General features: G+C 41.8%; 1 protein-coding gene across 1 annotated transcript in view; it reads right to left on the bottom strand.

The window, feature by feature from the left end:
- Positions 1–10,882, bottom strand: part of PEX5 (peroxisomal biogenesis factor 5) — a 29,623-nt gene extending 18,741 nt beyond the window's left edge. Inside the window, exon 1 of the mRNA XM_032348907.1 lies at positions 10,862–10,882. The gene's annotated coding sequence lies outside the window, so the exon portion shown is untranslated. The remainder of the gene's footprint in view (positions 1–10,861) is intronic.
- Positions 10,883–13,187: the final 2,305 nt, after the last annotated feature.

Below are 13,187 nucleotides of genomic sequence, written 5' to 3' on the forward strand. Positions count from 1 at the left end.
TCCTGCAGATTTCAAAGGTTCAGTCCCTGGCTCTGTAAACTCCTCCCTGGGAAAATAAAGAAGCTGCTCTGACACCTCAGGGGAACAGAATGGCAGGGCAAACCTGGAGATTGTGCAGAATTTCTCCTTTTCCTTACCTTTTCACCATCCTTCAGAACTCCCACCCCCCCCCCCCCGCCCCTTTTCCCTGGAGAACACAAATCCCAGCCCTTGCATGTTCACTCTTCTCAGGCTGCCACTGTAAAGAAAATAACTAGTACCTAGTAAACTAAGCCATGCCAAGGAGAAAGGGACACTCTAGCATGTAAAGGATCCCTGCAGAGGGGAATATTTAACTGAAAGCACATGATATAGTAGAATTTTAGAAAATCAAGGCAACCAGAAAGGATTTCCTGGTACCACTCAAACCATACCACACACATAGGCACCTGCTCTGCTAGGAGTTTAGTAACTGATTATCAATAATTCATTAGGTGCTCACCTCCTAGGAGATGATAATAATGATAACAACTGGTGTTTATCTGATGCTTACTAAAACCCAGGCATTGCACTAAACACTTTATGGGCTGTGGTGCTTTTAATCTTCATAATACCCCCTATGAAATAGGTATTTCCGACCCCACTTTGCAGATGACACCCAAAATCACCAGCTAGGAAGTCAAAATTCAATCCAGACATAACTCCAAATACCTACCTGTATGAAACACTGCCTCCCAGTCTCAAGGAAGCCCTATTTATAAGTCCCGAAGAGCTTTGTCTCCCAGGCCATAGAATTCTGCACAGAACCTGGCTTACAAGTCCAAGAGGGACTCAAGGCCAAGAAAGGACTAATAAAACTAGTTGGGTGTTTAACATTCAATTTATTGAAGTTCTAGATTTAAAATACTAAGTTCAACTTCAAACTTTTATTCTATTCATAAAAGTAATTTTTTTAAGATTTTATCCATTTATTTGACAGAGAGAGAGAGAGACCACAAGCAAGCAGAGAGGCAGATATGGGGAGGGGGGAAGCAGATTCCCTGCTGAGCAGAGAGCCAGACCTGGGGCTCAATCCCAGGACCCTGAGATCATGACCTGAGCCGAAGGCAGAGACTCAACCCACAGAGCCACCCAGGCACCCCCTAATAAGTTTTATAAAATGAAAATTTCATTTAATATTTTAATTCTACTTATTCCTTTCTTTAAAGATCTTATTTATTTATTTGAGAGAGAGGGCGCATAAGTGAAGAGAGGAGCAGGGGGAGAGGGAGAAGCAGACTCCCCGCTGAGCAGGGAGCCAGACATGGGGCTCCATCCAAGGACTCTGAGATCATGACCTGAGCAGAAGGCAGACGCTTAACCAACTGAGCCACCCAGGTGCCCCAAATTCTTCTTATTGTTTTAACTAATGATTGATTAACTCAAGTTTAACAGGTTAAAGTTCTCCAATTTTTAGATATAGACTATATTTACTGTGTGCCAGGCATTGTTCTAAGCATTTTTCAATTATCAATTTATTTCATCCTCACAAAAACTCCATAAAGATTCTATTTATTTATTTGTCAGAGAAAGAGAGAGAGAGAGAGAGAGAGAGAGCACGCACAAGCAGGGGGAGAGCAGGCAGAGGGAGAAGCAGGCTCCCTACTGAGCAAGGAGACTGATGGGGGACTTGATCCCAGGACGCTGGGATCATGACCTGAGCTGAAAGCAGATTCTTAACCAACTGAGCCATCCAGGTGTCCCTCAAAATAACTTCATAATAGCAACTATAATTCTACCCATTTTGCAGAAGAGAAAATCAAGGCACAGAGAGGTTAAATGATTGGCCCAACCTCATACTAATAAGTAGCTAGGGTGTGTTTGGAACCTACACCAGGATCACCCAGCTTTATCTGTAAAGAGCCAAACAGTAAATACTATCTTTTCAGGTCACACAGTCTTTGTCACAACCACTTAGCTCTGCTCTTATAGCATAAAGCAGCCAAAGATAATATACAAATGAACAAGCATGGTCATAGTCCGATAACATTTTTTATGGACACTGAAATTTGAATTTTATATAATTTTCACACATCACAAAAGTATTCTTTTGATCTTTTTTAACCATTTAAAAATGTCAAAACTACCCTTAGCTGGCAGATTGTATAGAAACAGGCAACAGGCCGTAGTTTAATGACCCTTGACCTACATAATCTGGTTTCAGGGGCCATGCTCTTAAACATGACACTAGACTTCCCCTTTTTAAAAATAAAAATTAGATTTCTTTAAATATTTTTAACTACATGGCATTTAATATACATACATTTTAAGTATTTTGAATGCCAAGGCCAACAACCCTATCAGGCAGAACCTTTCTAAATTAACCCAACCCTGTACATCTAAAAAATCAAACTTATAAATATTTTTCCAATTCCCTTAGTCCTCTTAAATTCTCAAGCCTAAAATTTTACTTCCCAAATTGAAGGCTAATACATCAGATTCTCTTAAATATCAAATATTGTAATTCATAAAGTCACTTACTTATACCTCTGGAAAGTAAATTTACTGGCTTAGGTAGGTCAAGGTTACTAGGCTAAATTTGGCCATAGTAAAAGATCCTTAAAAGTCAGAGATTTGAGACCAAGGCACAAGACTTAGGCGCTACATATTTCCAAGTCAGTGCTGTCTGAATAACAAGCAAACACTCTCAGCCCAATCTTAGAGATGAGTTCTTTCTGCTGTATCATAGTCCCTAAGGCCATGTCCTTCAACTAATATGATACCTGACTCATAGGTTTCAATTTTACCCAGTTTTTATTGTCCCATTTAGGTGCAACTAATTTCTTTACTCAACTTCACTGGAGCAAACAAATTATTGTAGAAGTGTTGACTTCTATATTTCTTTTTTGGTGGGGGGTAGAGTTGGAAATAGGGAACTATCTTAACTGGTTTGGTTCTTTAATTTTTAATGACATGAGCATTATGGAACTGTCCATGCTCTGGAAATTGCATATCAAGGTACTGTCTTTCTACCCGTACATTTGGCAGGACTTGTGGATTATGATTTCCGCAGCCTTTCAGCCTCAGTACCATCACTGGCAGGGATAACTCAGTAGAGAAAGAAAGCTGTATGTGTAGTGAAACGCATCAAATCCCAAACCTGCCCCATCTAAATATACCTGGACAAAAATCTCAGTTTGCTTTAAGTGTTCAGAATCATGAGATCTACTCACCCATAGGTGGAATTTAAGAAACAAAACAGAGGATCATAGGGGAAGAGAAGGAGAAATAAAACAAGACAAATCAGAGAGGGAGACAAACCTTAAGAGACTCTCATCATTGGAAACAAACTGAGAGTTGCAGGAGGGGAGGGGTTGGGGGGTTAGGTAACTGGGTGATGGACATTAAGGAGGGCATATGATTTAACGAGCACTGGGTATGTTAAAAGACTGATGAATCACTGAACTCTACATCTGAAACTAATAATTCATTATATGTTAACTAATTGAATTTAAATTAAAAAAATAAAAAGAAGAGTGAGATCTAGATATACCTAAGTGTAGGTATATCTAGATATAGATATGTAGGTGTAGCCCACACTACCAACCTAGCTTTAGGTGCAAAGTACTCCATTTCCTGGACACAAAGCAGGGAATTTCCCCAGATAGCAATAAGGACTATGGTACACATTCCCTCTACCCCTGCTTATAGCAGAATTTTCCACCTTTAGAAATCCAGAGAAGTTTCAGAATATGTCCCTCTTACCAAATCCAGTTGGGAAAGTTTTGATCCTCTCTCCCTCAAAGAATGGAAGGAAGAAAAAAAAAGAAGCCAAGGTTTTTTATTTGGGAGTCTTTCCCGAAATGAGTTTTGCTCTTCTTCAGGATTTTTCACCAAATATCCATAGCTTCCATAGATAAGCAATGTATTTGTTTTCAGGAAACCTCCTGCTCTCGGAATAATGGAGAAGACATATTTTCTCTATTCCTCCCCCTTAAGTACAGCTAAAAATCCTGGACATTGTATGTAAAATAAATATAAGGAGATTCCAAAAGGTGGAAAAAAGAAAGCAGACTAGCTAGGGACCTCGATACCCAAGAAACAACATGGTAGTGAGTTTTATGAATTTTCTTTTTGCCTCTTATATCCCAGACTGAGCACTGGAAAGGTCAGCAACCTATTAACACCAACATTAACAGACAAAAAAAAAAAAGAGCTCCAGTAAAAGCCCTGCTCTCTCTAGCCAAAAGACAGGAAAGGGTTAGCCTGCAAAGACAGAATCTTCTAGACAACAATTCTGCTCCAGCAAAACACTAAATAAAAACCATGGCCCTACTCACACTCACACCAGCAAAGGCCAAGAGGTGGAGCCAAGATCTCCACCCTCATGAGGCTATATCAAGATACCTACAAGATACCCTAATACCTACTGTGGGATGAAATCAAAGAAGGCCAGGTAGGGAGCCCATTCCCACAGGCCAGTAATGAGGCTCTCCTCCATCTCCTACAGTGTCAGTGGACACAAAGTGGGGAGTTGGAATTAATACCCCTACCCAGCCCTTCAGTTAAGAGTGGTCTCAACCTCTCCATGTCAGTGGAGGCCAAATGGAAAACCTGGGCAGATTCCTCCTCAGAAACCAAGAAGCCCAGAAAGAGGCAGCACAATGTTTTTCAAGTGTTCAAAGAAAAGAGCTATCAACCCAGAATCCTATATTATTAGAATATATTAACCTTAGTTTTCTATTGTTGCTATAACAAATCATCACACACTTGGTGACTTTAAACAACACATATTTATTATTTTACAATTTTGAAGATCAGAAGTCTTGAAGTTGGTCTCATCAGGCTAAAACTGAGGTGGTCAACAGAACTATATTCCTTCTGGAAGCTCTAGGGGAAAAATCTGTTTCCTTGTCTTTCCAGATTCTAGAGTCTATTCATGTTCCTTGGCTCATGGCCTCCTTCCTCCATCTTTAGCCAGCAAGGTCGGGCCAAGTTCTGGTCACCCTGCCTGCCATTCCTCTGGTTCTCTCACTTCTGCCTCCTTCTTCTAAAGGTTCTCATAAGGACCTGTGATTATATTGAGCTCCCTCAGATTACCTTAAATTCAGCTGACAAGCACGCTTAATTTGTCTACAACCATTTTTCCTAAAACAATCACAGGTTCTGGGCATTATAACATGGACATCTTCTGAGGGACATTGTTCTGTACCATATCCAGTGAAAATATCCTTCGGAAATGGGAAAATTAAGACATTCTCAATGGAGGAAAATGAAGAGAATTTGTCATCAGCAGACTCACCTTAAATGAATGCTAAAGGAAGTTCTTTGAGCAGGAGGGAAACAATAAAACTTTAAAAAAAAAAACTGCAACATCATGAAAAAAGAAATAATACATTAAGCAACATTATGGACAAATATAGTGTGCTTGAGTTTTCTAAAATATGTTTGATAGCTGAAGCAATGTTATACCACTGTTTGTTTTTTGGAATAAGCATTAGGTAAAGGCATGAAACCTGGGATTTGAATCACCAGTCTCTCCCACTAGTTAGTTATATTCACCATCTATGAGTTGCAGTAACTTTGGCCCGAAACCTCATTTTCTCATTTATGACCAGGGACGGGATAGGATTCATCAGATCTCTAAAAGGCTTCCATCTCTAAAATCTGTGACTCTCATGCAGTGAGTAGTATCAAATATCCAGTAGAAGAGACAGACAATTAATTCACTAAGTCAGCAAGTATGTACTGAGCTCAAATCCCTATGCTAATTCCTTAATTCCTTATTATTGACACTGGTACTGGGCATTTACCATGATACTTACATTACTTTTAAATCCCCTCCCAGGGTTCAAACTTACCTAGCCCTCTTTCACCACCACACACAAACACTTTCTGCCCTTAGGAAATTCCATCCCACCCATCTTCCCAACCCAACTTCCACTGAGACCTCTTCTACATTTATTGATTCTAAAAAGTATTGATTCACGGAAGTTAGAAGACCAGCCACAGACTAGGAGAAAATATTTGGAAAACACATGCCTGATTTAAAAAAAAAAAAAGTGGTAGCAAAATTTTACCAAGAGCTCTTAAAACTCAATAAGAAGATAAACAGCCCCAATTAAAGAATAGGCAAAAGATCTGAAGAGACGTATTTACCAAAGAAGACATACAGATGGCAAGTGAGCACATGAAAAGATGGTCAACATTTTATGTCCTTAGGGAAATGCAAATTAAAATAACAAAGAGATACCACTATACACCTACTGGAATAGCCCAAATCCAAAACTCTGACAACACCAAATGCTGACAAGGATGTGTGGCAACAGGAACTCTCATTTATTGCTGGTGGGAATGCAAAATGGTACAGCCATTTGGAAGACAGTTTAGAAGTTCCTTACAAAACTAAACATACTCTTCCCATACAATCCAGCAATAGTGATCCTTGGTATTTGACCAAATGAATTGAAATTTTTTGTCCACACAAAACCGTTTATGTGAATGTTTACAACGGCTTTATGCATAATTGCCAAAACTTGGAAGCAACCAAGATTCCTTCTGTCGGTGAATAGATAAACTGTGATGCATTCATACAATGGAGTATTATTCAGTGACAAAAAGAAATGTGCTAAAGCTTAAAAAGAGAAAGAAATGAGGGGTGCCTGGGTGGCTCAGTCAGTTAGGCATCTGACTCTTGATTTGGGCTCAGGCCATGATCTCAGGATTGTGAGATGGATCGAGCCCCACGCTGGGCTCTGTGCTGAGTGTGGAGCCTACTTGGGATTCTCTCTTTCCCTCTCCCTCTGCCCCTCCCCCTTGCTTTCATGCACAGTCGCACTTCCTTTCTCTCTCTCTCTCTCTCTCTCTCTCTCAAAAAAAAAAAAAAAAAAAAAAGAGCTATTAAACCATAAAAAAGAAATGGAGGAACCCTAAGTGAAAGAAGTCAACTGAAAAGGCTATGTACTCTATGATTCCAACTATGTAATATTCTGAAAAAGACAAAACTACAGAGAAGGTAAAAAGATCAAAAGATCAGTGCTTTCCAGCAGGGACAGGAAGAGGAAGAGAAGGCTAGATGGAGAACAAGGTGAAACTATTCTACATGATACTATAATGGCAAGTACGTGACATTGCGCATTTGTCAAAACCCATAATATGGGGGCTCCTGGGTGGCTCGGTTGCTGGGTGTCTGCCTTTGGCTGGGGTCATGATCCCATGGTCCTGGGATCAAGCCCCCCATTAGGCTCCCCACTCGGTGGGAAGCCTGTTTCTCCTTCTCCCACATCCCTGCTTGTGTTCCCTCTATCTCTGTGTCTCTCTCTGTCAAATAAATAAATAAAATCTTTAGGAAAAAAAACATAAAATGTACAACACAAAGAGTGAACTCCGATGTAAACTATGGACTTTAGTTGATAATAATATATCAGTATTGATTCATCAACTATACCGAACATAATCGCACTAAAGCATAATAGAGGGAAGAGGGTATGAGAAGGTATATGTAAACTCTGTATTTCTTGCTCATTTTTCTGTAAAACTTGAAATTGTTTTTCTGTAAACTTAAAACTTCACTAAAAATTAAAGTCTATTAATTTTCTTAAATTAATAAATCACAAAACAAATATATAAAAAAAATATGGTTCTGGGGTCAGCTGGGTGGCTCAGTTGGTTAAGGAACTGCCTTTGGCTCAGGTCATGATCCCGGAGTCCTGGGATCAAGTCCCACATTTGGCTTCCAGCTCCATGGGGAGTCTGCTTCTCCCTCTGACCTCCCTTCTCATTCTCTCTCTCATTCTCTCTCTCTCTCAAATAAATAAAATCTTTCAAACAATATGGTTCTGGGCACCTGGTTGGGTCAGTCGATAAGCCTCTGCCTTTGGCTCAAGTCATGATCCCAGGGTCCTAGGATCGAGTCCCGCATCAGGCTCCCTGCTCAGCGGAAGCCTGCTTCTCCCTCTCCCACTCTCGCTGCTTGTGTTCTCTCTCTCGCTATGTCTCTCTGTCATATAAGTAAATATTTTAAAGATAGATAGATAGATAGATAGATGGTTCTTCAAAAAGTTAAGAAAATACATAAACTACTAGAAACCTAGTCAAGGAGGCAGAAAAGGAAATTTAAATGCACAAAACAAGAAATGACAAGGAGAAAATAATTTTTAAAAAAAACAGGATTTTTTTTTTTTTTTAAATTATGAGACTACTTCGCATATCTCTTTTGTCACAGGTTGGACTCCTTTGCAAGCTGACTTGAATGTGGAAATTTGCATGCACAAGGTTTCATGGGGAGTGCCTCTAGGATCAACATGTGTGGTGAAGCAAAGAAAGCAGGGCTGAGCAAAGAAAGAAGCTGAACTCCCTTGCAGTCCTAGCAGCGTTCAGATAACTTGTCTTTTAGCTCCCGAGTCACCAGACCCAGAGAAGTGACCTAGAGAATGCCACACACGATCCAGAAATGCCTGGTTGGAACTTGGGTGTGTCCCTTGGGAAAGGGGTGAGTGTTTTCCCTATATGGGAAGAAGGATAAGATGGATATTTTGCCAAAAATACCAGAAGAATGGACTGTCGTCAAAGACTGCCAGCTAATTACAAAGCCTCATTCCTCCTCTTAGGAGGAATGGGCATGCAGCCAAACTACATTTCCCAGCTTCCTCAGCTGTTAAGGTGGCCAGGGGACTAAACCTGAGCTCACAGAACCTGAGCAGGATGATAGGCACTACTTCCAGGTCTGGCCTGAAATCCTACCCTGTGCCAGTCTTGAACTCTTGCTCTTTCCAGCGTGGTGCAGCCATCCATGCCTAGTGACCTTGGAAATCATGTGTCTAAAATGGCAGAGGCACCAGAAGGTATTAGCTTGAGATTCTAATTCAAAACTGATTAGCCCAAGCAAGATATATCCTAGAATCTAGGACAATACATATAAAACCCAGACCCACATTTTCTCAGGTCCACAGTCCCTCATCTTAAACTCTCGGAGCTCGATGTGTCTCCATGTTCAAAACTTTGGGGATTTTAATAAGGCAAATATAGTATGTGAATCACATACCCTATTGCTCACCAGTATCAGGCTATGCCAGTGACTATGAAATTAAACTCCATTGAAAGGATTTGCCAATCAACAGGTTGGTGTCACTATTTTAATCTGCCAATCTTCAATCCTTCAATCTTCTGATTTTCAGTGGTCCCATCATGGTCTCTATTGCACTTTGAGGAGCCACCTCTCAGCTGTGCCCTGGCCGGGAGCTCTCTTGTGAGATCTCTGGTCTTCTCTGGGACACATCTCCTCCATCTTGGATTTCTTTAGGTCCCATCACTGTTTCTGATTCAACAACTGACATACACCACATTGTTGTGAAGAGCTATAATGTCCCGTGTGTGTGGAAGCGACTACTTCCGGTTACCTGGGTTTTAATAGCTAATTTATTAAAGCCGTAAGTATAAAATCTGGTTTTGCTTTAATCTTTAAATTTAACTTATGAGTCCTGAAATTCTATTTATAAATGTGCCGAATGGTACATTTTAATCACTTCCACTTGTTCTTTGATTGGTGTTTAACTCAACTTGAACAGATGCAAATTTCCTTAACAATTAGTTCCATCCACAAACTTACTAAAACTTACTAAAATTTCCATTTTAGACCGCATTCATATGCTTAAAAAACACATTTGATTTTTTACTTTTTTTTCCTCATTCGTTGTAATGGCCTGGCAAGGTAGGGTTAAAATCCTTACGTGCAAAATCTTTCTTACAAAAAAAAAAAAAAAATCTTTCTTATAATATAAGCGACTCTTACAAATCACATTACTTAATTTACCCTGTTCAGATGTTAGATTTGTCTTAAATGTTCTAATACTGTCTATAAGCTTGAGCACTATCTTATAACTTTCAACTAAAAGTCATAACTCTAAAATCAACAGATATTCCAAGTTGAAAATGCAAAGCTTAACTTAAATTCAGATTTGTAAACTTACCATAAACTTAACATCAAAATATTATTATTTACTTCACTATCTCTATACCAAATTTTATACCTTCTTAGAAGATTGGTTGGACTACGTCAGGAAGGCTGAGGTTATTAGTTCAAAAATTTAATGCCAATGAAACCGTTAGTTATCAGATTGAAGAGCAGGACAGGGACACCAGGGGAGCGAAGGGGCTGCATGTAGTCAGGATAATTCTCCCCAGTGAACTCACTGCATATCCTCCTGGCAGAGCCTCCTGCGTGGACCGTAGGGCTGGGCTTTCAGTTAGACCAGCTCACAATTCATGTGACTTCAAATCAGAGCACCTCTCACGTGCTACCTTTTCCCATCTTGGATAGATGAATGCCTCCTGCACCCCATCAATCTCTCAGCAAATTTCCCTTCACTTATTAGGTCTTCCATTCCTTCTCTGTTTTGCTTGTCTTACCCGATTCTCTAGCCCTGTCACTGGCCTCTTTTCTAATCCTCTAATTAAGGGGCATCAAATTCACATTAATCTTTTCCCATTCGCACCGCCTGGCCTGACCTCTGAGACCCCATGTTCCTTTCCTATGTGTCTAGCCTGTCTTCAAAGACTGTAAATCTTTCTTCCAGTGAAATCTATCCCTTCCTCTAGCTTAATCAGCCTTCTATTTTTCTTTCAATATCCCACCTCTCCTGTTCCAGGAGTAATGATCTTAGCCAAAAGGCCGAGAAGTGTTTGTTGTTGTTGTTCTTAAGCAGTTCTTCCCGACTTCTTGAGCAAACATGATTCTTAGAGCCAGAAAGTTCCAGACACAGACCTTTTTAATCACCTTCCTGAGCCTTTGGGTTTGCTGTAAGTTCAATTATTTATCTTAACAGGAAAGTGGTATATCCCCTATATATAATAAAGGAACCCCCCTTCTTTTGATCTCTTTATTGGAAAGAAAAAGTATGCTAACCTTGGTAGGTGAAGCTGCAGTCTGGGTCTACGAGATTCGAATTCATGACCAAGGACCATCTACTTAACCAAAGGAATATAAAGGATACAATTCCAGAGCCACCCTGAGATGACTGGAAGGAACTCCAGGCCTCCCCACACCCCATTCCCTTGTTGCATAACACAGTCCCCAGTGACAGTGAGAGGCTGACCAGGCACAGCCCACCTAGGCCTGCACAAAGTTCACACACAAACATGCTGGGGAGTGACACTTGGCTCCTTTGACATTTGAGGCCCAGCCTGGAAACCAGACTGAAAAACATAGCAGAACAAAAAGTTATTCCATCCACCAACATCTGACTGTGGAAAGACTGCATAGCTAAAACTCTGCCTATTTTGAAGTGAGATCAAAAAACCATCTCTATGTGAACTAATCTCTGTGTTTGCTTTAACAGAAGCTCCAGGTCATCTTTGCCCATCTAGCCCAAGATTAACTGCAGGAGTCAGCCCCTGTGAGCTCTTGACTACTAAGACCCTAGCAACTCCTGTTGCTGAAGCCCCCACCTATTAAAAAATAACGCTGTGCTCACTTAAAACAGCCTGGCAGCTATATAGACAGTCACTCTCCTATGAACATGAGCCAGGGTGAGAGAAAACCCAAGTGTGCCTGACTCCAAAGTATGTGCTCAAAACCACAAGCCTGGGCTTTGGGTGAGAGAAACTTCAGGGATCCTGTCATCCCCAAGACCTTGTGTTTCTGAAGACCCCATTGCCACTGGGGCCTGGGATGGCTTTGCCCATCTCCCGATAATCAATGATAATGATAACTAATGTAATATCCTGATTCTGAGTCACTACAGAAAAAGTCACCTTATTTAAGCCTCATTCAATCCTTCGAGTAAGCAATTCCCCCTTGTTAAGTGATGAAGCAAAGCTCAGAGAAATTAAAGACCAAGACTGGACCCTAAGCTGCTGGGATCCCAACACAGAAGCCTGACAGCAAAGCCCATCTCAACCCCTCCTCCTCACCCACCACCTCCCCTGGCAAGAGGTGCCCCTCTGGGCTTTAGGACTTTCTCAAAACAACAAGATGGCAGTTCAAGAGTAGAGTCCTGAGGTAGTCTCAGGACTACCAGGGGTCTGTGAGGGGCTGGCTGGATTTCCAGGGACAATGTAATGTGAACAGCCCAAGTCCACCTTGGGACTGGCACCCTGGTGCCTTGCCCAGTTGTTGGGTGGAAGTTGCATTACCCTCTCTTCATTGCCTTTTGGACTCTACTCTCTCTGTAATAACATGGAATGAAGGAAGATTAGTCCCCCTCCAGTGGCCTGAGTAAAAACCAGTGGTCTTCCCAAATGTTGCTTTGTCCAGTTAACAACCCCCTAGAGCCAGCCACATTGCAGCCCATGGAAAAAGGGCAGCATAATCCCAACCCACACACACTTGAGGAGAAAAGACTGCATGTGATTGGGAAAGTGGGAGAGGGATATAGAATTGGGGTGAGCACTTCAAAATTTGGGGTCAGGTCTTTGAGACTAGTTCCCTTATCCTTGTGGGTTAGAATCTTCACCAGGTCCCATGGGGTTCCCACTGCTTTTCTGACACAGCCAGTTCCACCACATCCCAGCGCCTCTATCCCCCCTCCTCCCACCCACCGTTGCTATATTTAAACCCTCATCTGTCCCTTTCCTGTAGGATGCGAGTATTTTAAGGGAGTGACAGCGTGGTGGTGCAGGAGAGGCAGTGACACCAGCGCTGTGAAAATAAGTATGCCAGCTCCTCCCCTCTGTCTGTCAGACGAACCCGCCCGCCTGGGACTCCCCCATCCACCTCCCATCTATCCCCCTGACCCATGCTCTGACTCTCTCCCAGGAGGGACCTCATTGGGAGCCCTCAGCAGGACACTGGGAGAGGAGAGGATCCCCAGGAGCTGAAGTCTGGGAAAACAGGACCCACAGAACCACAGAGGTCCCAGCAGTACCACAGAGGGAACTAATGCACACAAACTCCTCCTTGGTCCACACTTAGAGACACTGCCATGAAACACCCCAGTGTCCAAGGGACTCACCTGATGGATCAACACACAGTCCAGAGGAACCCTGAGGAGTCCTAAGTCTGGGGGATCCAGGGGACACGCTCTCAGGAGTGGAGATCAAAATCTAAAGGGAATATGAGATCTTCCATAGCTCCTAGAAGACCGGGAGCAATTTCGTCATTCTTGACCTCTCCCAGCAAAGCCCCAGGGGTGGGGGCTGGTAGGTGGGGAAATGGAGGCTTCCTTATTGTTGCTGATTAGTGCATCAGCCCCAAGGGTGCAGAGTGGAATCAGAGACTCCTGAAGGGTCAA

This window comes from Mustela erminea, chromosome 6, assembly GCF_009829155.1.
Source record: "Mustela erminea isolate mMusErm1 chromosome 6, mMusErm1.Pri, whole genome shotgun sequence".
NCBI classification, from domain to species: domain Eukaryota; kingdom Metazoa; phylum Chordata; class Mammalia; order Carnivora; family Mustelidae; genus Mustela; species Mustela erminea.